Here is a 7,129-nt window from a genome sequence, read left to right on the forward strand (position 1 = left end):
TCGCCGGGTCACTTCACGGGGCCGCGCCGGGGATTGCGTCGCCGTCGCGAGGCTACGTTCGGTTCGGTCAGCCAGAAATAGGCGGCCCGGGATGCGCCCAGGGAACCGAACGAGGCCTAATTGAGCACGGAACACGGCTGGAACGCGGGAGAGGGCAGCACGTACTGCACTACACTGCACTCTCTGCACACAAGTACCATCCTCGCTCGTAGTATTCCAAACTTAGCTATAGACCCCGGCCAGCTGCAGCCTAACACGTATCACGTATATGTGTATAGCAACCAGGATTAATTAGCAACGACTAGCAAACACACATGGCGCGTAGCTAGAGGATGGAGTGGCGCCCCTTGTGCCCTGCCAGTTGCCTGCGCCGGCCGGCCGGGCCACCACTAGCTACGCACTACAAATAAGGCCCGATCGATCGAGGACACGGCCGGCAACACCAGAGAAACCTGCGGCTACCGGCCTACTACTACTATACCGCCGCGATCCACCACAGGCCAATCCTCGCTCGCTCGCTCGCTCGCTCGCCATAGTTTCCTGCGGCAGGCAGCAGCAGCTTGTCCGGCGGGTGCACGATGGTCAAGCCCGCGAAGCTGGCTGCTGCAGCCTCCCTCTCACTGAAGGCCATCAGCTGCCGCCGCTCCAGCTCGGGCGGGCATGCGCAGCGCTTCGGCTCGTCACTACCCTGCGGGAGGAGGATGCCGACGCAGCGGAGCACGTCGTCGTCTACGCTCCCTGCGCCTGCGGTGAACAGAGGTACACATTTTGTCGTCTTGTCCCCCAGCCGTTTTCTGTTTGACTGTGCGGCGGTGCTGCACTGCTGAGTGCTGAAGGGGCATGCATATATACTGTACATACACATGTTAATCCGTAGCAATACATGGTGAGTTAATATGAGTTTTTCCTTACCCTGGGGCCGGGGCTTGCTCAACGTAGCGTCGACTGTGCGTGCATGTGTCCACTCCAACAGCATGTACATTGGCTCAATATGGTTCTCTATTTTTTTTCGGGAGGGGGGGGGGGGGGGGGGGGGGGGGGGGGTCTTGTTAGCGCCCGCACGCGTCCGGACGCTGCCTACAAAGAGAGCGAGCTAGCGTCTAGCGCGGGCTCACGAGTGAGCGCAACAGCAGTGGGCCCGCATCACTCCGGACGTCGCCCACGCCACTTTGGACGTCGTCTGCGCCACCGGCCGCTTCCCACGCGCATCCACCCCGTTCTACTTTTGAAACATCCAATTGCAACATAAAAAAAAGAACACTTGCAAAAACGCCTGGAAAAACCTTCGACAACCATTGCAAACATATGCAATATTCAGATGAAACACTTGCAAACATACGTATGAAACACCTGAAAACGCTTGATACATATGCTTGCAACATACATGTATATGCAACATCCAAATAACACACAACATTCGTTTGGAGCAGATGAAATATTTGGAACATACACCTGAAACATGCGTGTATAGCCATTACAACATGTGCAACATCTCAATCTACTTTTGCAACATCTCTATGAAACCCTTGAAACATACATATGAAACAACTGAAACACTTGGAACATAGACTTGCAACATGTCTGAAAACGCATGAAAACACTTGAAAAAACACAGCATTGTCGGCGGGCATGGCCTACCTGGTGAAGAACTACGGTGGCGCAGGCCTCCCCTTTCCTGCTGACGGCGCGAGGTGGATGGGGCACAAGCGCAGGCACAGGCCTTCCCAAGCACAGGGGCAGGCCTCCCATGCCCCCTTCTGTGACGGGCAAGGTGGATGGGGCGCGATGCCGGATGGTAGTGGGGCACGGGCGCGCGGAGTCGCAAGGGAAGGGGCCGGGTGCCTTACGAGAAGGTGTAGCGCGGAAAGGGCCGGCCACGTGGAAGAGACGCCGGAGCATGCGCTTCATGCTGGGGAGGGAGCGGGGAAGAGAGAGCGCCCTCCTGTGGGATCTTGCGGCGTCGAGTCAGCCGGAGGTGCTGTGTGGTGAGGGGATTGGAGCAGCTAAGGCGGACACTACAATCCGAGTGGGGAAAATTTCTTTTTTTGAGAGGTTGGTCGGACTGGGAGTCAACGGGACGGACGACCGTGGCTAAGTGTTTCTATTTTTTTGTTTGGATTTTGCTGTGGTACCCTCTAATGATTGTTAGATCGGACTGATAGAATTTCCTATTATTTCTTAGAAGGTAATAGATGAAATATATATATTTATTTATAAATTTAGTAAATTAGGATACTTAAGGAAAGTTTTAGATATAAATTATATTTTCTAGATCTAATTGATGCATGTGTGATCTATTACATATAGTATTTTTTTATTGTGTAACTTTAGACATGGAATAATTTAATTAGCCATAGCTGCCGAGCATTTTTTTCGTGCTTGTAATCTCATTCTCAAATCACGTATACGTGACTGTGAATGTCTTCGTTGCCAAATCCATGTGTGTACATGACCTTGATCATTTTTTTATGCTTGCAAAAGTTCTTGTAATGTAAGATGCTTTGGCATGATTTTTCTTCAATTTTCATTGAGCATTGTAATAGAGATATTAATAGAGTAGCGCATAATTTTACAACTTTAGCTATTCAGTCAAAGCATACTTGTATTTGGGTCGATGAACCTCCAGATTCATACTTGAAGCCCTAGTGAACGATGTAACACTATTTTTGAATCAATAAAGTGTGTGCTTCCTTCAAAAAAAAAATCTACATACGTGACAGCAGATATAAGAGTTTTTTTTTTCATTCACATGGTACCGTTTTGTTGGAAATTTTTTTTTTGTTCACCACGTCGCGCCGACGTGTAGTGTTACTCCGTGTTACTGACACCCATCTGCTGGGCTTCTTTTCTTCAAGTGGTACACGTTGAGAAGCCATTGGAAGTAGCACAAGATCGCGCAGACAAGCAGTCTGCGAAAACCTGTAAGAATCTAAGCTCGTGTGTATGTGTATAAAAAGACTTCAATTCAGCATATATGTAACGGTTTCTTGCTTCAGTTAGCCCTGGCAGAAGCAAGCTACACGATAAGGGAGCATCGGAGAGTACGATAAGGCAGCAGCTCCAGCAAGTCGATGTGCTTGAGAACATGGGGATTTCTCGGTACTTTGCTGGTGAAGCGTGTCCTTGACAGGACATACAGGTACCAATGCAACACTGTACTGAAAACCAGAATATTCGGCTTGTTCGGCTTGTTTTTTCAGCCGGAACAGTGTTTTTCTCTCACAACAATTCAGCCAGAACAGTGTTTTTCAGCCAATTTCAGTCAAGATTCAGCAAGTCGAACGGGGCAATATCCTGTGGGGAACAATTTTTCTGTTAGTTTTTGGCGGGAACAGCAGGAAAATTAGCGATTAATACTGTCGGCACTGTTTCAACCGACAGGAAAATTCAAAGATCCACAGGAAATTATTTCTAACGCTGAACTAACAAACAAGTTAGCTTTGTCTGTTCACCGTCAGGAAAAAATTGTTTAGCCCTTTCAGTTATTTAAAAAAAATTCTATAGGCTTTTGCTTTCTCCTGTTGGCTTTTGCACCGTCAAGGAATTTTCCGTTTCTAGTAGTGAATTTTGAACACGTATTACTCATTCCTTGCCCTCATATTAGAAACACATGTACTTAACCAGTCATTTGACAGATGTTGGTTACAGACGCATGAGGAAATTATGGTGGACACAGCGACATGTGCGATGGCATTTCGTATTCTAAGGATGAACGGATACGATGTCTCTTCTGGTATTATTTTTCTGGACCTTATAGAAAAGTTCGACACTTTTAACAGATGGATTTAAACTTTTGTCCTTTAATCAACACGTATCCACATAAAAATGTGTTACAGATGAGCTGTATCATGTTGCTGAAGCTTCCGGGTTCCATGATGATTCACTTGGAGGATATTTGAATGATACAAGAACCTTGTTAGAATCACACAAGGCTTCTACAGTTAGTATCTCAGAAGATGAATTTATCCTGGATACCATTGGCTCATGGTCAGGTACCTTACTGAGGGAACAGCTGGGGTCTAGAGGTGCACTAAGGAGAACTACACTCTTTAGAGAGGTATGCTTCAGTGATTTACTGTTCTTGTCACGTTTAGAATTTGGAAAGATTAGATATACATGTTTAACGCTAATTTTTTATTTTCTTTTCAGGTGGAACATGCTCTAGACTGTCCCTTCTACACCACATTGGACCGTCTAGACCACAGGTGGACCATCGAAAATTTCAACGCTACAAGCCACCACATGCTAGAGACAACATACTTGTAAGTTCCCAGTCCACATAGTAAGGTTTCACTAAACCATTGTAATGCAGATACTTGCATTGATGATACTAAATATTAATGTTGAAACAGGTCCAGTCGATATACTAGCAGAGATATTCTAGCGTTGGCTATCAGAGACTTCAGTTCCTCTCAGTTTACTTACCAGCAAGAACTTCAGCAACTTGAAAGGTAAATCAGATTGTTATGCACTCCTGTCCTATGTCAAACCTAGTTTAGCTTATTTGTGGGTTGCAAATATTGTTGCTGCAGCTGGGTGAAAGAGTGCAGGCTGGACCAGCTACCATTTGCACGGCAGAAGTTGGCATACTTCTACTTGTCTGCTGCTGGAACCATGTTCCCTCCTGAACTGTCTGATGCTCGCATTTTGTGGGCCAAAAATGGTGTGCTCACAACCATTGTCGCTGACTTCTTTGATGTTGGAGGATCAAAAGAAGAACTTGAAAACCTTGTCACGTTGGTTGAGATGTATGGTCCTCGTCCTTTTACCACGATGTCTTGTGCATCAGTACATCATCATCCTTATTATAATTTAACTCTTCTATTTTCAATGGTTTTTAATTATAGGTGGGACGAACATCACAAAATTGAGTTCTACTCGGAACAAGTAGAGATTGTATTTTCTTCGATTTACAACTCAGTTAACCAGCTTGGAGCAAAGGCTTCTTTGCTACAAGACCGCAATGTTACCAAACACCTAATACAAATAGTAAGTCCCAGTTTTCCTTTTTTTTTTCTTTTCAGCTGAGTACTGACTGGTTTTGAACGGCTTGTGCAGTGGTTGGATTTGCTAAAGTCTCTGATGACAGAGGTAGAGTGGCGGATGAGCAATTATGTGCCAACAGAGGAGGAATACATGACAAATGCGTCTTTAGCATTCGCATTAGGCCCCATTGTATTGCCAGCATTGTATTTTGTTGGGCCAAAGATCCCGGAGTCTGTCGTTAAAGATCCAGAATACAACGAGTTGTTTAGGCTAATGAGCACATGTGGCCGGCTCCTGAATGATGTTCAGACATTCGAGGTAAATTACTGGGTTGCAACTCTTAATTTTCATGACAAGCTTGTTACCCTCATGAAAGTAATAGTGGGATTAATTAGCATAGAGAATTACGGGTAGTTGTGTGTTGATAGGTATAGGAACATGGTATATATATTAAGTACTACCAATTTAGTCTTGCACCACTGGAAACGGAAATACTCCTGAAAGCATGAATTATTTTGTTGGGTACTCGATACCGACAAACAAATTTAAAAGACGACAAGAAAATTGTTTTTTGTATTTTCCTGTCAGTGTTTCATATCCCCTATCGGTTTTGCACCGATAGGAAAATTTCAGTTTCCAGTAGTTGACAGGCATTCAGAAAGCCTTTTCATTTGTAATCGAGAAAAAGAGAAGCCTTGTATATTGAAAATATGAAGCCAGTTGACACATAGTGATCAACTGATGTACTGTTGCAGAGGGAGTACGGCGAGGGCAAGCTGAACAGTGTTTCTCTCCTCGTTCTTCATGGTGGCTGCACATCCATATCAGAGGCTAGAAGGGAGTTACAGAAGCCCATAGACACATGCAGGAGAGACCTCCTAAGACTAGTTCTTCGTGAAGAAGGTGCTGTTCCTAGGCCCTGCAAGGAGTTGTTCTGGAAAATGTGCAAGGTGTGCTACTTCTTCTACTCAGGAACTGATGGGTTTAGCTCACCGGTGGAGAAGGCTAGAGAAGTGGATGCGGTGATCAATGAGCCACTAAAGCTCCAAGGAAGCCATGCATCGCTGGTCGCTGCCAGTTGTGTGAGAGAAACCAAGCCTCGATGATGTTGTTCATTTGATTCAGTAGGTGTGTTTTTACTGTGAGATAGTTCGGTAGGTGACTGCATCAGGTGGTGTAAATAAAAGATCAGGTTTTGGCATGTGGTTCCTTCATAGTTAATGATGGATCACAAACAAGATTTTGGGAAGATACATGGGTGGGTAACCGCCCATTCAAAGACCTTATATCCAGCGGTGTATAATATTACAAATCGTCCGTATGATACAGGGCCAATATTATGAGATCAACACCACTGAATGTTTCTTTTCGGAGAACTCTGGTGGGGGATAAACTATGAATGGGAAGAGCTAGTAGCCAAGATCACTCATATCAATTGAACTGATGAGAGTGATTTGTTTATTTGGAACTTACACAACAATGGTCAATTTACGGTCCACTCTATGTATCTTCACATGATAAATCATAATACACCATTCTCTCATAAATTGATTTGGAAGTTAAAAATTCCTCTAAAAATCAAGATTTTCCTTTGGTATCTCCAAAAGGGGTAATTTTAACAAAGGACAACCTCATTAATAGGAATTGGAAAGGTAGTCAAAAGTGTTGTTTCTATAATTGCAACGAAACCATTAAATATCTTTTCTTTGATTGTCATCATGCCAAGACAGTATGGAGGACTATCTATATAGCTACTGGGTTAACCCCTCCTAGCTCTGTATCCCACATGTTAGGGAGTTGGCTATCGAATTTTTATTTTAAAAGAGAAAAATATATTTTGGTTGGGGTAGTTGCTTTATGTTGGGCAATTTGGAAATGTTGTAATGATCTATTTTTTCAAAATTACAAATATACATCTTTTATGCTGTCTATTTTCAAGGGAACATATTGGCTACGGTTTTGGGCACTATTGCAATATGATGATGAAACAAAGGAGTCTTTCTAGTTAGCTAGCAGAAAATTAGAGACCGCTGTGCTGGAGCTATTGCTTCTCATGGGTGGAAAATTAATAAGACTCTAGCATGCATAATTTTTGCATTTCTTGTTTCCCTAACTGAAACTACTCCCCCCGCCCTGTAATATA

The 7,129-nt window shown here is 44.3% G+C and overlaps 1 pseudogene; it reads left to right on the forward strand.

Moving 5' to 3' along the window:
- Positions 1 to 578: 578 nt before the first annotated feature.
- Positions 579 to 6,274, forward strand: LOC136493707 (acyclic sesquiterpene synthase-like; annotated as a pseudogene).
- Positions 6,275 to 7,129: the final 855 nt, after the last annotated feature.

The sequence above is a fragment of the Miscanthus floridulus genome, chromosome 11, assembly GCF_019320115.1.
Source record: "Miscanthus floridulus cultivar M001 chromosome 11, ASM1932011v1, whole genome shotgun sequence".
Classification (NCBI taxonomy): Eukaryota; Viridiplantae; Streptophyta; class Magnoliopsida; order Poales; family Poaceae; genus Miscanthus; species Miscanthus floridulus.